We start from the raw sequence: 7,621 nt of genomic DNA, 5'->3' as shown, positions 1-7,621 counted from the left end.
AGCGTCAGACCTGATCGAGCTACATTACGCAGAACGCCTGGTCTGAAGCGGATTCATGCTGCACTTGGTTCAAGGAGAATGGGAAACGAGAGGGATGCAAGGCTCGACCTCTCTACCAAAAGGCATAGTCCCATTCCGTTCCCCTAAAACAACTTGAATCGGGTAATCGGTAATTCCAAGTCATCGTTCTCATTACTTGTTCGGTGATGTTGATCATCCTTCTGTTCGTCGAATGCTTTGAGAAAAGTTCCCAGCTAACCGGGACCACCCATCCGTAGGATGGACCCATGGTCCATCCTCCGCACTTTCCTCGGTTTGTTTTAGTTATGTAATTACCTACCACATTAGTTTGAGATATAGCAAACAGCTTCCTTGATTAACCCTGTTAAGCACTGGTTCCTTCACGTAATCTTATCACAGGACATAAAGAAAACAATGCCAAACAACTTCTTTATTATCATTTTATCCTTTTATCTTGCAATACAAGGAGTTCCCGCCCGTAGGCGTATTCATAATCCGCCCGAAGGCTATCCAGTAATCCATCAGGGATTACTAATCCAAGTTTCCGCCCGTAGACTAGTATGCGGGCCTCGAGATCCAATCCCGAGTCACGTTAGTCTCTTGTGCAGGACCCGGAAGGCGAGGGATTTACAGCCAGAGCCCCCCCTGGCACCCAAGCGTCCTCCTGCTCCAAGCAGAACTCAACGGAGAGACCTCTCACGGCGGGTTCGGTCCACGTTTCCGGCGCGGTTAACCACCCCCTTGGTTAGGGTCAGGCAGGCAGTTGGGGGTAACTGAAGCTGCCTCTCCCTTCAGGCCTTCAACCTGAAGTATTTAGATATATTTTCATCCTTTAGTTCATTGAGCAGACAATGCAAACAGTGCTTTCTAAACTATTACAAGCACAATCAATTTCTAGTGGTCGTTTAGCTGGCAAACAGTTAAGGAGTGACTCCTTTTCTCCGAATGCAACCCGCATTCGATCCGGAATCGATTGCAACTTGGCAAGATTCCTATCATTCTTGGGTTAGGGTTATACTCTACCAATACTTTAGGTTTTGTTGTGGTAGGTTCCAGCGACCATGTCGCTTTAGATTATTGTCTGGTCATTTGCAAATACCTAACTTTCCTTTTCATTGGCAATTATTCCCCAAGAAAAGTGAGTAACAGGATGATTACTCATCCTCTTGTAAGTTAAATTCCCTCAATAACTTGCCAACCTCATTTCGAGAGATGACAAAACTCTCTTGTGGACAAATCTCAAGTCTATACAATGTTGCAGCTTTTTGCACATGTATTGCATCTAATTCCACGGGATCATTCCACCCATTGCTTAGCGTTTTCCGGTCACGGAATTTACCTCCAGCCGAGTAGCAGGGTTTTATTGGGTATCCTCCAACCATTTCCTAATTATGTTGGCTCATGATCCTAGAAATAGGCAACTCCGTCGGAGTTTCACCATTTGAACGAATGATTCTTAGGATAAAACCTTAGATCATTTTATGCATGAACAACCAATTGCTTCGACATTTCGTGAACGTGTGTAAGATCTTTAGATTTGCGGTTTTTGTCTTGGCAACCAGTGTAAAACTAGGTCGAATTATTATTGCACTAACCCTAGTTAACACTTAGGATTCCTATCATATCGACTCAATCATGTCCATACGAATCCTTTTAGATTACTTAGTCAATTCAATTATGCTTGTCTTGCGACAAGGATGATCCTTCTAAGGTAATAAACTAAATCTAACGGAGAACAATAGTTATAACTCCACCAACACGCGTAACATGGGATTTATTGCTCTTACGCATCACATGGTCCATGATAACTTTATCTTTCTTTGGTGCACGATAATCTGGATACTAACTTTTCCTAGGACCTACTAGGTCTTACATCAATAATCATACCTACAACCTTGTTGTCTACTTTCGAATCTTATGCTTTAGCGAACCATGCAACCTTTCCTAAATGCGGTTTCTGATGAATGACGTTTTCGCATAATGACTATGCAATACCCAACATTTCCCTATCTACAATGTAGCTAACGAAGTTTATACCAAACTAAAGCTGGTGTTAACTCATTTCATTTTACATGCTATTCGCAAGTTCATAGGATCATTTTTCGTATTCTATTATTCCTTTTCGGATAATACCTTATGGTGTTAACCTTGCCTCATGAAATCATTACGAGAAGGATGTTGCCTCACATGCGGCACACGCTTATCCCTACCATGTCTAGGACGAAAAAGAATGCACTTATAAATTCCATTTCTTTGCCTAAGTTAGATTCGTTACTTTGATAAGGTACCAAAACTACATGCAACTAGCCTTCTAAGGTGGATAACTCGTTCAAATTCATGATATTTTTCAATCTTGCCTAATGTTCAAGAGATGCTTTATCAAATGTGTTTTTTTTTTCCAATTTCCATATGCATTGAAATTAAGCGTAAAAATGCAATTTCCTTAATGAGCTAAGCGCGCCTAATCATGCGAGAATAACTCGAAAGAACCTGGACTTGAGGAGTCGGGGAGATGTCCACTTGTACATTCGGAGATGAGCCTCCCGCGGTCGCACCTTGTGATCTTTTTGGGGCCATCGAAGACGTGGATTCGACTTATGATTTGCCTTTGCGGTCTACGAAGTGACTGGCCTCGGAATGCGGCCTTCCGACCTTTGCCTTTATCCTTGGATGCGGGAGATTCCTTTCCGGGATGGCGCTTGCGGCAAAGGCTTTAGGAGTCTTTTAGGAAAACTCGAATCGGCACGGAATTTATTCTTGGATGGCTTGCGGCTTTAAAATCTTTTTGCGAAAGCCTTGTCGATGGGTCTTGTGGGGTCTTTATGGCTTCACCGTCCCCTCTTCAAAGTCGCGGGGAGGGGTATGAATGGCCTTTGGGAAAGGTGGTGGGAAGGGGGCTTAAGGAGGCCCCCCCCTTAGAAGCTTCTAAAGAAGCTTCTAAGAAGCTTCAGCTTCTACAGGACCACGTGGGGGGGGGGGGGGGAAATCGTGATCAGCGTGGCGGCGGACTGGGCGGCAGAACGACTGGTGGCTGGGCGGTAGCGTTGGTGGACTGGCGGTGGCTGGCGGACAAGGCTGGGCGACTGCAGCGTGGCGTTGGCGATCTCCTCTCCACGGCAACCTCACGCTTTCCCTCCTTCAGCTCCTCTCCCACAGCTCTCCTCTCTCACAGCCTCTCTAGCACACCCCCTTGCTAGGGGGTGTTTATATAGGCATGGGGGTGGGGAAGAGGGCCTCCACACACGTGGAGGACTCCCCTCATGCAGTCCCCCACTTCACTCCTTCTTGGCCATCCCCCCTCCACACTCCCTCTCCTCGAGCCATGCATCGGCTGGGGGAAGGGATAATAATAAAAAAATTTGCCTTGTATTTATCCTATTGCCCTTCCCAAGCGGTCGTTTCCTCGCGGTTTTACGGTCTTCAACCCCGGCCTTTAATTCTTGATGTGGAGACCTCATTTTCGAGCGTGCATGGTGTGGATTAGGTTACCAATAATCACGAAGTAGGGGAATACTCTTGCGCAAGGTTTACACGGCGTGTGGAAGGTTAATATTTACGGTACGCGGTACGCGGAAATATTACATTCTCTCCCCCTTAGAAGAATCGAGATGTCCTCATCTCGAGATAAACTGGGGATATTGAAGATTGAGAGAGCTTTCATCCATCTAGGTAGCATCCTCTTCGGGGTAATCTTTCCACTGGACGAGGCATTCTCTCAAGGTTCTAGATCTCAACTGTCTCTCCCTAACATCTAAAATATTTTTCGGCCTTAGTTCAAGGATTCCTTGACTAGGCATTACAATTTGTTGGTCATCAAGTACATGATTTGGGTTGGGTACATACTTTTTTAAGAGACTAATATGGAATACATTGTGAACTTTTAGGTTATCAGGAAGTTGCAATTTATAAGCATTGGGTCCTAGGCATTTGAGGATTTTATATGGTCCACAATACCTTGGACTTAGCTTCTTGCATTTACCTAGAGATAAAGAGCTCCTCTTGGGGCGTACACGAATGAAGACCATGTCTCCTTCTCCGAAGATCCTCTCTTGGCGCTTCAAATCCGCATATGCCTTTTGTCTATCTTTGGCTGCTTGTATGTCTTGTCTTATTGACTTTATTTGGTCATCCATGTCCTCCAACATTTGTCTTGAAGCTTCCACTCTTAGGGTAGGATCTGAAAAATTTAGGGGACTTCGACAATCATGACCATACAATGCCTGAAAAGGAGTCATTTGTATGCTCTGCTGGTAAGAAGCATTGTAAGCAAATTCTACTAACGGAAAATATTGAATCCATCTCTTTGGCTCTCGACAGCAGTAAGCCCTAAGCATATCCTCAATGATTTGATTTACTCACTCTGTTTGTCCATCTGTTTGGGGATGGTAGGCAGTGCTAAAACAGAGTTGGGTTCCAATAGCTTCAAAGATAGCTCTCCAGAAGTGAGAAGTGAAGAGAGAGTCTCGATCGCTAATGATCCTTCTAGGTAACCCATGTAGCTTGAATATTTCTTTGATAAACACTCTAGCAATGTCAGAGGCTTTATAGTTTGTCTTTACTGGAATCAGGTGTGCAACCTTAGTAAGCATGTCAACTACAACCATAATGGAGTTGTATCCTCCTTGGACTTGAGGTAAGCCCACCACAAAATCCATACTGATGAATTCCCATTTCATTTGGGGAATGTCAAGGGGTTGTAATTTTCCTGGCATCATGACATGTTCAGCCTTGATACGTTGGCAAGATAAACATTCAGTGACATATTTGAGGACGTCACCTTTGAGCCTCTCCCAATGATAGCTCTTCCTGACTGCATTAAGAGTTTTTGCATAGCCAGGATGTCCTGCGAAAGGGGAGTCATGAGCTTCCCACAATATCTTCTGCTTAAGTGACTGGCTTGTTGGTATACATAACCTTGTTCTATAGTAAATAAGTCCATTGTCAATGGAAAATTCATGATACTTTGCCTGCAACTTCGGATTCTGATCCTTGGTAGATATTTCTTTTATCATTGCTTGGTAGGCTAAGTCATGGCTTGCTTCCTCTCTAGCTAGTTCGAGTATAGGGTTGCTTGGCATAGATACCTTTGTAGCCAGAGATCTGGCCGTTGATGGATTCTGCAAGATTAGGGAGTTTAGGAATGCCTTGCGACTGAGTGCATCGGCAACCACATTCTCCTTTCCTGGCCGATACTTGATTTCAAAATCATATTCCTCCAATACTTCAATCCATCGACGTTGCCTCATGTTGAGCTCGTTCTGGGTAAAAATCCATTTGAGACTCTTATGATCGGTTACTAGAGTGAACTTATTTCCCAACAGATAGTGTCTCCAAAGCTTTAGAGCATGGATGACAGCTAATAACTCCAGATCATGAGTGGCATAATTCTTCTCGTGACTCTTCAATTTCCTTGAAGAATATGCTACTGGATGTCCTTCCTGCATAAGAACACACCCCAAGGCAAGAATGCTGGCATCGGTTACTACCTCGAACTCCTTATTAAGGTCAGGAAGTTTCAGAATAGGTGCTGATACCAAACATTGCTTCAATTGGTCGAAGCTATTTTGCTCGGGAGTTGACCATGTAATAGAAGTCTGCTTCTTTAGTAAGTCGGTAAGAGGTGCTGCAATCAAAGCATAGTTTTTGATAAAGATCCTATACCATCCTGTCAAGCCAAGAAAACTACGTATCTCTTTGACAGATACTGGTATTGGCCATTCAAGCACATCTCTGACTTTGGCTGGGTCTACTGATATTCCTTCTGATGATCCTAGATATTCAATCTGACATTTGAAGAATGCACACTTCTTCATTTTTGCATACAACTTATGAGACCTCATTGTCTCCAACACAATCCGTAGTTGGGATTCATGATCTTCTTCCTGTCTAGAATAGACTAAAATGTCGTCGAAGAAGACAAGCACGAAATCATCAAGATATGGCCTAAAAATATCCTGCATTAACCTATTGAAAGTGGCAGGTGCATTTGTAAGCCCGAATGACATAACCAAGAATTCAAAGTGCCCATATCTTGTATTGAAGGCCGTCTTTGGAATATCCTTATCCTTGATCCTGATTTGATAGTACCCTGATCTGAGATCAATTTTGGAGAAGATCTTTGCACCTTGAAGGCGATCAAGAAGCTCATCTATTCTAGGAATAGGGTACTTGTTCTTGACTGTTGATTGATTCAACCCACGGTAATCAATACATAGTCGAAGTGTCCCATCTTTCTTTTTCTGGAATAGGACTGGAGCTCCCCATGGTGAATTGCTAGGCCGGATGTAGCCTTGGTCTAACAGTTGCTTGAGTTGTTCCTTCAACTCAATAGCTTCCGGAATGGACATTCTATAAGGTCTCTTTGCAATTGGCGCAGCTCCAGGTATTAGCCTTATTTCATGATCAACTTCTCTTGGAGGTGGAAGTTTAGTTAATTCCTCAGGGAATACGTCAGCATATTCCTTTAGCCAAGAGGGTCCCTCATGAGACTCTTGCTTTTGATCTAACTTGTTGAGTTTGATCAAGTAAATAGGTAATCCTTTCCTAACCCCTTTTATGATCCGTGATACCTTGGCTAATTGGATTCTCGGCACTCCTGCCTCACCTTGAGTCGTAACAAACTCTCTGTCAGAGTTTCGAAAGGAAACTTGACCCTTTCCACAGTGGATGTGGGCGTCATTGGGCTTAAGCCAATCCATCCCGAGTAGACACTCATGGATGCCTAAGTTCATGACCCTGAATTTGACCGAGGTTTTCTTTCCTCCCAGATAGAACTCCTCCTTAGCAGTTTGCCTAGCACAAGTTACCTCACGACCGTTTGCCAATTCCACAAGTAGGGTAGGTGCTTCTACTGTGGCTATTCCTAATCTCCTAGCACACGCTAGTGAGATAAAGGAATGTGTACTGCCACAATCAATCAAGGTTTTGAACCCTTTACCTTGATAGTCCGACGGCGTTTGAATTACCGAGAACTGGCGATTCGGGCCCTTCCTGTGTAGAGCGGCATGGACCGTCGCTCTTTCGAATTCCGCTTCCATAGTCGGGTCATCCTCTTCTTCTGCATTACATCTTTGCCTATTGGTAATGCAGGCAGCTCTTCCCCTTCCACGGGCGGCGGCTCCCTGCCCGCGGCCAGCACCTTGACGGTGTCCCTCGCTAAGCTTGGGACATTCCCTTCTAAAGTGACCAAGTTCGTTGCAGTGGAAACATCGGAGGTTTCGGCCATTACTGTGAGTAGGAACAAAGTTATTGACGTTATTTGTCCTTGCTTTCTTCCTTTGTCCCTGATTGTGGCCTTGAACTCTCTTAACCTGAGGTCTGAATGCTCCTCTGCTTGGGTTGCTATAAGTCCAGTTCTTAATACTCCTTGGTTTAGCTTGCACTTCCTGAATTATAGGTGCGGCTCGAATGTGTGCATCCTGAAGATCTGTTGGACGCATAGATTCGAGACGAGTATTTACAGGTGGGTTTAAGCCTGCGCAAAATTTGGACACCTGCTGTGTCGTGTCCATTTGTGGCACATACTTTAAGAGTGAGACAAACTTAGAGTAGTATGCGTCAAGCGTGAGTCCTAACTGTTTTAGCTCATAGAACTCATTCA

The sequence above is a fragment of the Lygodium microphyllum genome, chromosome 8, assembly GCF_053477565.2.
Source record: "Lygodium microphyllum isolate KBCC chromosome 8, Lygodium_microphyllum_v1.1.10, whole genome shotgun sequence".
Classification (NCBI taxonomy): domain Eukaryota; kingdom Viridiplantae; phylum Streptophyta; class Polypodiopsida; order Schizaeales; family Lygodiaceae; genus Lygodium; species Lygodium microphyllum.
The sequence above is the reverse complement of the archived record's forward strand: the minus strand, read 5'-3'. Positions refer to the sequence as shown.